Source organism: Amborella trichopoda, chromosome 12 (genome assembly GCF_054954075.1).
Source record: "Amborella trichopoda isolate Santa Cruz 75 chromosome 12, AtrichopodaSantaCruz75HAP2 v2.0, whole genome shotgun sequence".
Lineage (NCBI taxonomy): Eukaryota > Viridiplantae > Streptophyta > Magnoliopsida > Amborellales > Amborellaceae > Amborella > Amborella trichopoda.
Window position 1 is genome coordinate 8,002,688 of NC_142347.1, and position 13,845 is coordinate 8,016,532.

Below are 13,845 nucleotides of genomic sequence, written 5' to 3' on the forward strand. Positions count from 1 at the left end.
TGTCCTCTATTCAGAAAGTGATGCAGTTAATACTCTCATTTATACCATCACTCTTCATTTTGTGGGCAGTATCGCATTATTAGAAGCCAGATCAGAGGATTTACCCTCAAATTTAAGGTGCCCAACATTATCCCATTATAAATGGTATAAAGACGTATTCTTTTCTAGACTTTTAACCAGAGAGGATAGCCATTTAGACCATTGGAAAGAAAAATTTATAGCTAGTCTACCATATTTATTTGCTGAAAAAGTTAAGAATAGATTGAAAAATAAGCATGGAGGAGTAATACAGTACTCTGCCTACACATTAGGAGAGCTATCCGCTGAAATATGTGTTGAAGGATTAGCCTTATGCAATGATATATAACTTAAAAAATAATTAGATAGGCAAAGAATGACTGGCAACAAAGAATTAAGAGATTTCTGTCAACAATTCGGATATAATATTGAACAAGTTAAAGAACACTATAAATTGCTCTAAATTGCATAACATCATTTACAAGAGACCTTAGTACAAATTAATCTAACTAACTGTTTACAAACTGTATTACAAACATAAAACAGACTCTGGAATGAAAAGAAAGAAAGTACTTACAGAACACACAAACAATAACTGCAGAAATCCTTCCACTCTGGTGGACAGTGGCTTGGTAATTGAGACTTATTACAATCACACGTAAGCAAGTTGCTCAAACTAAACTTAAAGGAAATTTTTACAAGAGAGAGAGAGATAGGGCAGAGAATAGATGTCAAGACTCTTTGAAGTGGTGCTCGACCTGCCTTCTTCTGAGGGATGCAGCTCCTTATATAGCAACGGATGTGAAGAGGGAATTATTTTGGTTGATTGCTTTTTATCATTGTTGTTGATTGTCGCCAGATGGACGGTGGATAAAGGATGGTTGATTGTCGGCAAGTAGTGGAGGACAGGTGGTTGGCTGTGAGGGAAAGTAGGAAAGCCTATGCTTTATTTTTTTGCTAGTGGGCATCTTCTTTTGTCGTGAGATGTCGGTGCTTTGTCTTCTAGCGTCGACGAATCTTCTTTTTGATTTATGGTGGCGAAGGAATCTTCTTTTTGCTTTATGGCTTGTCACAGAGATAGAGAATCTACTTTATGGCTTGTCACAGAGATAGAGAATCTACTTTATTTGATATGACAGGTACTTGGGCTTCTTTGGATACATCAGATTGTAGATTGGCCTGGTCTAGTACAAGGTATGTTTTTGAGACATATTATGTCTTGTTGGATCTGGGTCTGGTGAATCATTTAAGACATTTATTTCTGGTGTACCTTCTTCATCATGGATTTGAGCGTTTCTGCCTCTTCTTTGAACATTTTTAACAATTGTTTTTCAAGCTCATCTTTGGTTGCTTTGGGGTTTTGTTTTTTCATCATTGCAATATATTCAGCAAGACTATTTGGGTTGGCATAGGAATGAGAACCATGACTAGTAGGGATTTGTTTGATTTGTATAGTATCTGGTTTAAGATTATGGTAGACAAAGACGTCCCACCATTTAATAGCAATTTGTTTGCCAATGCAAGGAATATATTCATGATTATTAGTATTATTTGGAGATATAGTAAATGACCATTTCATTATTCATGGAATCTGGTAAAGTGCTATAAAATATAAATGATAATCAATATTGGGATTATTCCCATTATATTCAATGAAACGAGCTTGGGATACCTGTAGAGACTCAGGTAATATTTGGGATGAAGATCCTCATATAGCAAACCAGTTTTGGAACCAGTTCGGAAATGGGGTTGTTATGGGCATCTTAAATTGCAGAAACCAAGTGTGCGAATTATATGGGTTTTGTATGGCTAGAATTTTGTGCCAAGCATTAATATAATCTGAATGGCGATAATATTTATTTGGGAATTCAGGGGAATATAATTTCTTTGCTCTAAATGGGTCTGATCCCCAATCTTCAAAGGATAATATTTTTCTTATTTGTAATTTCGAATAAGCAACTATTTTTGAATTTTTCTGGTGATAGTGAACTAGTGAAATTGATTATGTTTCTAGTAGAATCTTCTCGTACCATTCTCTGCTTTTGTTGCCATTTGAAGGACAGAGGTTATTGCACAAATAACACTTGGCAACTGTATTTGGGTTGTCTAAAACATGTTTGTCTTCAATAATGGCATCGACAATAAAATAAGTTTCTTCGTACTGGGATTTTTCAGTAGAAGTTGTCTTGCATGGTATAGGTGATTGTTGCGTGGTATAGGGTGCGCTTTGTATATAGCCCAGGCTCTTAACAATCAAATTAGAGCCTACCTTCAAATAGTATCAAGAAATGTGGTTTTACAACTGGAAATCTTTGTGATAGCCTAAAAATATATTTTCATATTTATTTATAAAGCTCAAAGCTTAAAAAATAGTGTAGATCATCAGATCTATGAAAACTTGATAATCTTGAAAATTGATGGTCTAAAAATGCGTTACAAAATACACTATTTCCATAACTTGACATTCATTTTTTTCTCATGTCCATGCATCTTAATGTCGAGATGATCAATTTGAAGATATTTGGGCATCAGAATAAAATCTTCTAGTAAACGTTTTGAGGTAGGCTCAACTTTGATTGTTTAGAACCTCGGTTCTATATAAACTTTTCCCATATATATATATATATATATATATATATATATATATATATATATATATATATATATATATATACACATACATACTACAAAACTCCTATAAGCGAAAATGAGCAGTGATTCGCCTACCCTCATCACCATCCAAAGTTCATCGCACGGTCACGATTGTTTGGTAGTTTTTTATTTTTCATTTTTATTTTACAAATCGAAATGACCTAAAATTTGGAATGTGTATTCATAAAAAGGAGGCGAATCTACAAAAAATATCAAAATAATATTTTACATTAAAAACATTGACCAAAATACCCCCACAAAGTTTTGGAGGTATTTTGGTCAATTTATTTTTTATTTTTTTATTAGATACGCCTTCCTAAGATGTATACACACTCCAAATTTCAAGTTATTCTGATTTATAGAAAAAAAATAAAAAATAAAATACTATTGAACAATCGTGACCGTGCGATGGACTTTGGAAGGTGATGAGGGTAGGCGAAATCACTATTCATTTTCACCTATAGGCGTTGAGAAGAGTTTTCCTATATATATATATATATATATAAAGTCTTAAAAATGCCATGGAGCGAAAATGAACAATGTCTCACATGCAGTTTTGCCTAAAAGTCACAACGGCTCTCATAGAGCTGTTATGGTTTCCTGTGTCTTTTGCGTGAAGAAAACACTGTAAATGTTGAACCTGCTCCATGGAAGTCTTCACGAATAATAGAGTGTCATTTACCTATTATAGATGTGATATATGAGGGCCATTACAAGACATATGTAGGTCTTCTAACATGCCACTAGGCACCACTCCTTCTAACATCAAGCTAAAAGACATTCCCACTATACTATACAGAAATATGGTGAGGAGTTTGCCCTACATAAACCCCTCGAAGGCTTGAACTATGGAACTACTCCTCCATTGATCAAGATAAAAAATGTGCTGAAGACACAAACCCTTGATCCATGACATCTACTTAGTTCCAAAGCCATCAATCTCATGATCTCCTCTATGTAGTCCCAGTCAAACCCTCCAATAAGCCTTTTCAAAGTCGATTTTAGCAAATGCTTAAGCCTTTGGTGTCTAGCGGAGTGAATGGTCTCCCGTGCCACTAGAATGCTATCCATAATCTTCTTATGTTTAATAAAAGTTGTATGTCGATCATGTGTCACTTCAAGTGTTACTCTTTTAATTCTGCTCACCAAAATTTCAACCAAGTCTCGTAGGTTGACGACTTTTTTAAGTATGCTCACCAAAAATTCAACCAAGTCTTGTAGGTCGACGGCAGCAGAGGTCTAATAGCTTGAAGGCATTCAATATTGTGTTTCTTGGGCACAAGAGCGGTAAAAATTGAATTTAATACCTCATTAACAATTCCTTTCTGATGAAACTCTTGAAACAATATCAACATATTATCTTTGAAAATGTCCTAAGTAGTTAGGATCGTTTTACCCTTCTGTAAGCCATCTTGATCTCAATCGTTAGCACCATAATATTTCCTCCAATCGTAGTGAATTCTCTATCTCTGATTTAAGCATATTCCTTGATATTTTTTGTCCCTCATGCAGCTCCCCTTTCACCTGCTCGATGTTAATCTGTAACTGAATCTTACTAGAAATATTAAATATCTTCTGCAAAAGTTGGCCAGACTTCTCTTACCCTACAACAAAAAACCTTAGAAATGGTAATAACTGCAAAAAAAGAAAGAAGTGTAATCTAAGGAGTGAAACACTGATGTAGGGAGAAAATAAAACTAGAAAAATAACAATAAAAAAGAAAGGTTGAGAGAATATGCCATCTCTCAAAGGTCTGCAAGGGAATCCACCCCAAAACAATCCCTTTGTTTGCGATGAAAATCTGACAAATCTTCTGATGGAGATCTCTCGAATTTTAAAACCTTAAACTAACTAAAAAGATATAAATAAAGTGGTAGAGAAAGTACGACAGATCGAATTCAGATATGAGGCTAGTTTTGTCTGGAAACGAGCAGATCTACTATCAGATCTATAGCAGAGCTAGCATGATCCAGAGCGTTAAAATACGATTTTTAAGACAAGTTAACAGATCAAAAATAGCTAAAAAAAGAAAAAGAGTAAAAAGAAGAAGAAAGAGAGAGGAACAAATAATACCAAACCGGGCTGAATGGCCCTGGATTCCCGAGCCTTCAAGGGCCCGCCCGTATCAAAACCGGTCATCTTTGCCTCTCCAATTCAAATGTAGATCATCAGTTGTGCCCTAATTCTAGTTTTGATCTAGGATTTTTGTACCCTAGATCTAGGTTTTCTCAATCTTGGGGGTTAGGACTTCAGGAAGCTAGGGTTTCTATCTTCTCTGGGGTTTTCAATCTAGAGATTTTTCTAAAGCTGTCGTTCTTTTTCGGGGTTTGGAGAAGAACTAACTTAGTTTTCTAAGGGTTTTGTGATATTTAGAGGTTGAATATGAATTATGAGATTTTCTTTAATTTTTTGGGATTTTCCTAAATTTGTAAGAATTTTTTAAGGGTTTTTTCTATTTTTGGTATTTTTGGGGTAATTTTTCTAATTTCAAGAATTTCTAAGGTTTTTTTTCTTTGGCCTCTTTTTTTCTCTCATTTTGGTTAGGGGGAGGGGGTATTTACAAGATTCAATTGGTGATTTTTTCTAAATTGTTTGGAGTTTTTTTAGAAGTTTTTGGATTTATCTTGAAGTTTTTGGATTTATCTTGAAGTTTTTGGATTCATATTGAAGTTTTCAGATGCGTTGAATGAATCATCAGCCCGCGTATGGGCCTGTCGACCCGTTACAGTCCGGCTTGCGGCTCGATAGTTGGGTCTCACATGGACTAAATTGTCATTTGTTATATCTTTTCATATGTAGGTTTGATTCAAGATATTCTTGAACCGTTGGAAAGCTCTTGGGCTCTACTTCAAATTAGGATAGGATTTGGGTAGTTTTGAGGTAATTAAATTGGATCTACTAGGATAATGTGGTCCTAAGGGTTTAGAAAAACATAGAATTTGCCATATTTAAAATGAGGTGTCTACAATTGCCCCTCGTTGGCACTCCCTGTCCTTCGAGGGACAGGTGAGTGGCAAATAAGTAGACACTATAGCATTCCTTGTCCTTCGACGAGCAGGTGAACATCAAAGATAAAACGTACATTTTAAATTTGTTCCTAAGTTCACGTGGTCAGGGGGCACACCAACTATCCCTCTAAGTCATTGTGCTTACCAAGCTCACCCACCTAGGGATATTTTCCTCCTAAGGTTTTTGGCGTGTCGGTGAGTTACACATGCTTTAAACTCGAGTTGGATTTTCTAACCATGCCACTTAACTTTAGGGGTATTTGTAGTTTGAATTTTTAACCCTAGCATTTTCTTTGATCTCCTTAGGGTTTCCTAAGGCTGTTTATAGGAAAAGGCTTTCTATAGGAAGAGACAAGTCTGGCCGAATCTGAAGTGAGAGATGATCCAGCACTGCGGCAACGCGACAATCGCAACAACGCGGTAATCATCATATACGGGTGTCCAAGCTCCTTTGTTTTCTATAGACTTTTTTAGAATTTTTGAAAGTAGGGGAAGATTTGAAATAGAACACGGAGCAAGGACAAATTATGATTTTAACAAAGAAAGTAAAATTTTTGAAAAACACAAGACATATAGTGAAAATTTTGAAAAGAGAAAGATATTTCAGAAAACAAGTTTGGTTAGCAGTTTTAACTCCTGCAACCATAGAGCCCTCTAAGCAATTTAGCATCATGCAGCGATGGAACATACACTCGACCCTTTTACGTCAATACGGGGATAGACGGAATCCATCGAACAGGGTGGTTATGCCCTAGATACACCTGATGTTTTTGAGTCATATGGGGCTAGACGGTACCTGCTTTGGCTCTTTTACGTCACACGAGTTTGACATTTTTCCATCGAATAGGGTGGTTGTGCCTTGGATACACCCGACCTTTCACGTCATACAGGGATAGATGATACCTGCCTCGGCTCTTTTACGTCGCACGAGTTTGACGTTTTTCCATTGAAATATGGCGATTGTGCCTTGGATACACCCGACCTTTCACGTCATACAAGGTTAGACGATACCTGTCTCGGCTCTTTTACGTCGTACGAGTTTGATGTTTTTCCACTGAACAGGGTGGTTGTGCCCTAGATATACCCAACCTTTCACATCATATGGGGATAGATGGTACTTGGCTCGGCTCTTTTACGTCGCACGAGTTTGACATTTTTCCATTGAAATAGGGTGGTTGTGCCCTGGATACACCCGACCTTTTACGTCATATGGGGCTAGACGATACCTATCTCGGCTCTTTTACGTCGCACGAGTTTGATGTTTTTCATTGAACATGGTGGTTATGCCATGGATACACCCGACCTTTCACGTCATATGGGGATAGACGGTACCTGCCTCGGCTTTTTTACGTCGTATGAGTTTGATGTTTTTCCATTGAAATAGGGTGGTTGTACCCCTAATACACCTGACCTTTCATGTCATACGGGGCTAAACGATACTTGTCTCTGCTCTTTTACATCGCATGAACTTGACATTTTTTCATTGAACAGGGTGGTCGTGCCCTAGATACACCCGCCTTTCGCGTCATACGGTGCTAGACGGTCTCTGTCTCGACTTTTTTACGTTGTACGAGTTTGACGTTTTTCCTGTCTCGGCTCTTTAACCTCGCACGAGTTTACCGTTTTTCCTGTCTTGGCTCTTTAACCTCGCACGAGTTTACCGTTTTTCCTATCTCGGCTTTTTAACGACTCACAAGTTTGACACTTATCTTGTTTCGTCTCTTTTACGTCGCACGAGTTTGACGTTTATCATGTCTCGACTCTTTAACGTCGCATGAGTTTGTCGCTTATCTTGTCTCGGCTCATTAACATCGCACGAGTTTGACGTTTATCATGTCTCAGCTCTTTTACGTCATATGAGTTTGACGTTTTTCGAATTGGACTTTGGGACATCGTACGCACACACTGGGAGGAGCTTGCCTCATTTCGTTTCAGGTGATCCAGTCGAGAGAAAAATGCTCATAGACTAGCCAATATCATCATTGGCGAGGTGCACCCATCTCTAATATGTGGTAGTTGGTAGTTATACTCATACAACCATGGAGTGCCTGGCTAGTTTCAAGCCTTCATAATAGGCGTAGGAAGTTGGCTTCGAGAATGAGGCACATCGACTAACAGTTTAACCTCTTGTAGTGATAGAGGAAGTTCTTTCTAAAAGGGTTTTACAAATGGAGGGTTTTAACAATCAGATTGAAAAAATGCTTTTAAAAGGGACGAGCCTTACAGTTTTGCCACTTGTGGCCCCTTTCGTGATCATTTTCTTTATTATATTTTACCCAAAGATGCTGAAAGGATTTCCTTATGATATCATGAGAACTCAAAAGTCTCGAAGTTGTCTTTTTACCTTTAAAGCTTTCATCCTGTGTTTCGCGAGCCCATGAAGAGTTCTCTGGATTCTTACTGAGCTTCCATCTTGGAGAGGTCCCGATGTTCTTCCAGGAATCGTCGAAGTCACTTCAGTTTTCCATTCATGTTGGGAACTTGCAGGGTCTAGGAGGAGTCTTCGTTCTAAGGGTCTACTTGTGCCATATTGTTGGAACTTGAAAGTACTTGTTTGTACTTGAGTGTTTTTGAATCAAAAGCTCGTTCTTGGATATATATATATATATATATATATATATATATATATAGACAATCGTGATGCCCTTTCAAGTTTTCACCACGTTCATTTTTTTTTTATGCCTTTTCAGGTTTTTACCACTCTTTTGAGCCCGTTACAGGTAGTATTTTCTGAGATACATCGCATTCATGGGGTCGTTGAGCTCGCACCCCTCCTGATTCTTGATCTTGTAAGAATTGCCTAGGTGCACTCAAGTGACCACAAATGACCCCTCCCGATTAGTTTGAACTTACCTAAAGGGTGTGGGTTTGCAGGAGTGTGGAAGATTTTCTTGAGTACCATGTCCCCTTCCCTGAACTGTCGAGGAATAACTTTACTTTGGTATGCCCTCTTGATTCTACGCTAGTCAGCAACAATATTTTGTGTTGCTCGTAATCGTCTTTCATCCAAATTAACGAGGGCAGTGATTCGTGCTTCGATCTTTTGTTCCTCATCTGAATCTTTATGAATAAGCACTCGAAGAGACGGTATCTCAACTTTAATGGGTAACGCTGGTTCCATACCATACATTGCTGAGTATGCGATCATGTCAGTAGGAGTCTTCTCAGTTGTCCGATAGGCCCATAACACGTCATTTAGCTTTTCGTGCCAATCTTTGCCACCTGTGATTATTCTGTCTATAATTTTGAGAAGTACTTTGTTTGTAGCCTCTGCTTGTCCATTTCCTTGAGGGTAGTAAGGTGTAGAGAATTTCTGCGTTATCCCAAACTTTTTTGCACACCTTAGAGGCCTTTTCATTTTTGAGATTGGAACCATTGTTAGTAATGATTGACTCAGGAACATCGAACCTGAATACAATATTTTTCTTTATGAAATGGCCAACATGTTGTCCCTCAATTTTGACAAATGATGCAGCCTTAGCCCATTTGGTGAAGTACTATGTAGCCGTTAATATAAAACGGTGGTCTTTTGAAGCTTTTGGTGAGATCAATCCTTTGATATCAAGACCCCACATGGCAAAGGGCCATACGGGCGGTGTTGAGTTGAGTGGTACGAACGATGCATGGATGAGGTCTTCATAAAGTTGACATTTGGGACACCTCGTAACGAACTTCCAACAATCTTCAGCCAGGTGGTCTAATAATAGCCTTGATGCTTGATTTTTTGAGCTAAGGCGGCTGTCTCAGAATGACCTCCTTCATTGTGTAACTCTGTCAGTACTTGGTCAATTTCTGGCTGATTAAGACACTGTAGAATGATGCCATCAAATGACATTTTGAACAGGAGATCACCTCTTACTAAGAATCTCATAGAAAACCTTCGAAGGGCTTCTTTATCCTTTTTGATGGCTCTTTCATAGTATAACACCCATCTTTTAGCAAGGACAAAACATCATGGAACCATAGTTTTGCCTTAACTAGCGCATCTAAAGCCACGAGACATACTTCCGCATCTTTCTCATTTTCTTGCTCTATTTCTTCTTCGATCCTTGGTGAAGAAGGATCATGTTTATTTCTGATATAGAATAGCAGCATGGTGATTTTTTGAGGAATATCAACCATTGAAGCAAGGGTCGCAAGGGCATCGGCGAACCGATTATTTTCCCTAGTCTGAAAGGTGATTTTCTTGAAATATGGGATCATCTTTTCCACCTTTTCTTGATAGGGCTTGAGCTTTTCTTCTTTCACCTTCCAAATCCATTGAACTTGGTTTATGACGAGTAAGGAGTCACCAATCACTCGTATTTATTGGATTTTCATTCTCATGGCGTTCGCGAGCCCGGCTATCAAGGCTTCATATTCAGCAATGTTATTGGTCTATGGGAATTCAATCTGATGCCTGTTGGCACTAAAATCTTCTCAGGTGAGCATAGTATGACTCTTATACCTGACCCGTATTTATTCCTTGCACCATCGAAGTATAGCTCCCAAATTGATTCCTCAATTGTGAAGATGTTCTCATCAGGGAGATCCGTGTTGATAGGAGTGTTATTTGGCAGTGCGTGTTCAGCTAAGTGGCTAGCAATGGCTTGTCCTTTGATCGATTTTTGAGTAACATATTCGATCTCGAACTAGCTCAATAGCATTCTCCACTTCGCCAAACGTCTGTTCAGGACTGATCTCTTCAATAGGTACTTGAGTGGATCTATTTTTTAGATGAGCTTAACTGAATGAGATAAGACATAGTGTCTTAACTTATGCATGGCCCATACAAGCATCAAGCAATTGTTCTCTACATCTGTGTATCTTGTCTTATAGTCGACTATGGTTTTGCTGATGTAGTATATCGTTTGTTCTTTTTCATGGTCGTCGTATTGTCCTAACATTGCCCCCATGGTCTTATCTGTCACAGATATGTATAAGAACATGGGTTTATATGGACTAGAAGGACTAAGGATGAGAGGTTTGGTTAGGTACTCCTTGATTTGATCAAACGCTTCTTGGCATTGATCATCCCATATGAATGGGGTATCCTTCTTAAGGAGCCTATTGAACGACGAGCACTTATCTGCCAGTTGTGAAATGAAATGCCTTATAGCTTATATGTGACGTTGAAGTGTACAGATTTCTCTGATGCTCCAAGGAGAGGGCATTTCAGTGATGACTCGTATTTCGAATAGGTCGACCTCAATGCCCCTTTAGCTTACTATATATCCTAGTAATTTGCCAGATTCAACTCCAAAAGCACATTTTTGTGAATTGAGTTTGAGTTGGTATTTCCAGAGTCTTTCGAAAATGGTTCTTAGGTTGGTGAGATGATCAGACCTAGTTTTTTACTTGACCAGAATATCGTTGACATATTCTTCCATGATGGTATGCATTAAGTTGTGGAAGATGCTAGCCATTGCACACTGATAAGTTGCCCCTACATTTTTGAGGTCAAAGGGCATGACATAGTAACAGTAAGTTCCACATTCTGTTATGAATGATGTCTTGGCTTGGTTTTCTTCTGCCACAAGGATCTGGTTATAGCCTGAGAAGCCGTCCATGAATGACAAAATCTCGTGCCCCGCAGTGTTGTCGACCAATGCATCTATGTTTAATAATAGAAAATTGTCCTTTGGGCATGCCTTGTTGAGGTCTCTGTAGTTAACACACACTCGGATTCTCCCGTCTTTCTTGGGTACGACCACTATGTTGGCCAGCCATTCTGAGTAATCGAGGGGGGTAATGAACTTCGCTTTGAGCGGCTTGTCGATTTCATCTTTAATTTTGAGCTCAAGGTGGGTCTTTTGACGTCGGAGTTTCTGCGTTACAGGTTTGGCCCCTTCATTGATTATTAGCTGATGTTGCACCAATGCAAAATCTAGCCCTAGCATATCATCGTATGACCAGGCGAAGACATTGCGATATTCCTTGAGAAAGGAAATCATATTTTCCCTCTCTCTCAGGAGATAGGGAGGTTCTAATCTTGGTTAACCTTGGGCCCTTCTCAGTTCTTAAGTTTATGTCGATCGTCTCTTCGCTGATAGCTGTTGGGTCAACATCGAATCTCTTCTTGAATTGCTCAACATGAGAAGTGAGTTCTTCAGGTTGAGGGATTTCTTTAGACTCTTGGCTCTCTTGATCTTCGTCTTGGTCATCTAATTCGTCATCTTTTGTATTGTGCACCGTTATCGGGCTATCTTGAGTGTTCGTCGTTTTTTAAAATTCTTTTTCATTATTTTCAGTTTTATCATGTTTTGATTTTTCAATAGTTTTTGAAATAACACAAGAGGTGTCCCTCATGGGACTCGCGAGAGAAATGTTGGGGACTGGACAGGTAGGGTGGTTAGATGGCCACCCTGCGCCTACCTATTTTTTGGCACCGGGACTTGAAGGTGCCGCTGATATGATTCTCGAGATAGGGGAGTGATCGACCAATTCTGTTCCTAGGTTTGAATCGGTGGATGAGCACGCTTGGCTGTGTTGGAGTCCATTGTGCATACCTTCAAATTCAAGTCAAGAAAAAGGTCTTCAATTCCCAGTTCTTGTATGTGCTGAGATGTGAAAGAAGAGTTATTCCCTGTTGGGGATTCAATGAATACCTTAAGCCGATTTGAAGGATGGGTATCGAGAGGATCGAGGCTTTGAATGCCTCCAGATATAAAGCTCGGATAGCTTGAAGGCTTCATTTGCCTTTGCAATAAGGTGAGAGAACACTCGAGACCTCTTCGATCTCCATTTTCAGTTTTGGCTTCTAATGATTCAGAAATTGTGTCTGTTATGCCTTGCCCTTGACTACCCAAGCCTTGGCCTAGTTGGAAGCCTTGAGAGAAGAACATGTGCCAAGCTTCGAGGGACCCGAAACCGTATCGACATTGACATTGGATAATGTCATCCATCGATGCAGAAGTTTGCAAAATTTGAGGAATAGGGTCGCCGACCTCTAGGCGTAAGGCGGCACAATCGGCTTGCTCGAAGGAAGCGAGTGGGATTTTTCTGAGCTCGACCCCTACAGCTAGCTTCCCGTTATGTATATTAGGATTGAGAAAACAGGGGGTTCAACATATACCTTCGTGACGCCATTTTTAGTTGAAAATTTGAGGCATTAATGGAGTGTAGAGGCGATCACAAGGTTTTCATGCAGCCATGGTCTTCTTAGCAAAATGTTGAATGGAGGTTTTATATCCAAGACATAAAACTTTATCACTTGGACCGTAGAGCTGATCTTAAGGGTGAGACGCAGTATGCCTTCAGCTTGTCTTTTGGTTCCGTGTCTTTTGAGTGTGAGAGGCAGATGAGTTGATAGATCATAGGTGATTGTAGATCCTTGAATTTCCTTGTTCGGCTCGTGATCTACGACCCTTGCTGGTTGTTTGGTTTTTGAGTTGTTTCCCATTCTTTCATTGAGACTATCGGCCATCAATTAAATGGCCTTGAACACTCGGCCTCTTCGGGTTAAGGAGTCGACCTCACCAGCCTGAAGCTCGATAGGGTCAGCCCTAGCAAGAGTAATGGGAGACTTTGGGGTGTTAGCCCTTTTGTTTGGAGATGACGCCTTTTCATTGGTCCTAACCATATTAATCTCTAGTGAGTCATCTTCGTCATATCGGTCCCATTTAGGAAGGTTATCGAGGTTTGGAGATGAAGGGCTTCTTAAGAGGCTCAAAAGATCTTCTTCGGGTTCTTGAAAATGATGATCACAAGCCAATATGAACTGACTGTGATCCTTTTCTTCATCTCCACACTCAATCATGTGAATAACAACGTTCTCTTTTAAGTTGTCTTGAGAACTCGGCTTTTCGGTCGTTGTGACTATATTTTTAAGGAGAGGATTTGTGAAGATGCCCATATTTTGATTAGGCTCTTCGATAGGTTGATTTCTAGGTGCCGCAGTGATGTCCCCCCTATTGATTAACCATTGAATCACCCGTTTCAAATATATGCAGTTTTGAGTATCATGAGCATGGTTTTGATGCCATTTGCACCACCTGCTCTTATCCGTGACTTGAAATGGTGGTTCAGATGGTGGTGGGAGATAAACCATATTCATAGCCAAGAGTAATTCCAACACTTTTTCTAATGGGTCTTTGAGAGACGTGTAATTATCCTCTCTCCTTTGGTTATTATTTTGAGTGTTGGCTCTAAGGGGCTCTAAGCTGACTCCTTCGATTTTGATTCTGAT